The following is a 1,202-nucleotide window of genomic DNA, read 5'->3' on the forward strand; positions in this document are numbered from 1 at the left end:
AGGATCCGAACATTGAAATGAGACTTAGGTTATCTCAACCTAACTCACTCAAAGGCAGACAGACTGCCGGACACATAAGGATCCGAAGATAGAAATGAGACTTAGGTTATCTCAACCTAACTCACTCAAAGGCAGGCAGACTGCCGGACTCATAAGGATCCAAAGATCGAAATGAGACTTAGGTTATCTCAACCTAACTCACTCAAAGGCAGACAGACTGCCGGACTCATAAGGATCCGAAGATCGAAATGAGACTTAGGTTATCTCAACCTAACTCACTCAAAGGCAGATAGACTGCCGGACTCATAAGGATCCGAAGATAGAAATGGGACTTAGGTTATCTCAACCTAACTCACTCAAAGGCAGATAGACTGCCGGACTCATAAGGATCCGAAGATCGAAATGAGACTTAGGTTATCTCAACCTAACTCACTCAAAGGCAGACAGACTGCCGGACTCATAAGGATCCGAAGATCGAAATGAGACTTAGGTTATCTCAACCTAAATCACTCAAAGGCAGGCAAACTGCCGGACTCATAAGGATCCGAAGATTGAAATGAGACTTAGGTTATCTCAACCTAACTCACTCAAAGGCATGCAGACTGCCGGACTCATAAGGATCCGAAGATCGAAATGAGACTTAGGTTATCTCAACCTAACTCACTCAAAGGCAGACAGACTACCGGACTCATAAGGATCCGAGGATCGAAATGAGACTAAGGTTATCTCACCCTAACTCACTCAAAGGCAGGCAGACTGCCGGACTCATAAGGATCCGAAGATCGAAATGAGACTTAGGTTATCTCAACCTAACTCACTCAAAGGCAGGCAGACTGCCGGACGCATAAGGATCCGAAGATTGGAATGAGACTTAGGTTATCTCCCCCTAACTCACTCAAAGGCAGGCAGACTGCCGGACGCATAAGGATCCGAAGATTGGAATGAGACTTAGGTTATCTCCCCCTAACTCACTCAAAGGCAGGCAGACTGCCGGACGCATAAGGATCCGAAGATTGGAATGAGACTTAGGTTATCTCCCCCTAACTCACTCAAAGGCAGGCAGACTGCCGGACTCATAAGGATCCGAAGATCGAAATGAGACTTAGGTTATCTCAACCTAACTCACTCAAAGGCAGACAGACTACCGGACTCATAAGGATCCTAGGATCGAAATGAAACTTAGGTTATCTCAACCTAACTCA

The sequence above is a fragment of the Ipomoea triloba genome, chromosome 16 (assembly GCF_003576645.1).
Source record: "Ipomoea triloba cultivar NCNSP0323 chromosome 16, ASM357664v1".
Classification (NCBI taxonomy): Eukaryota; Viridiplantae; Streptophyta; class Magnoliopsida; order Solanales; family Convolvulaceae; genus Ipomoea; species Ipomoea triloba.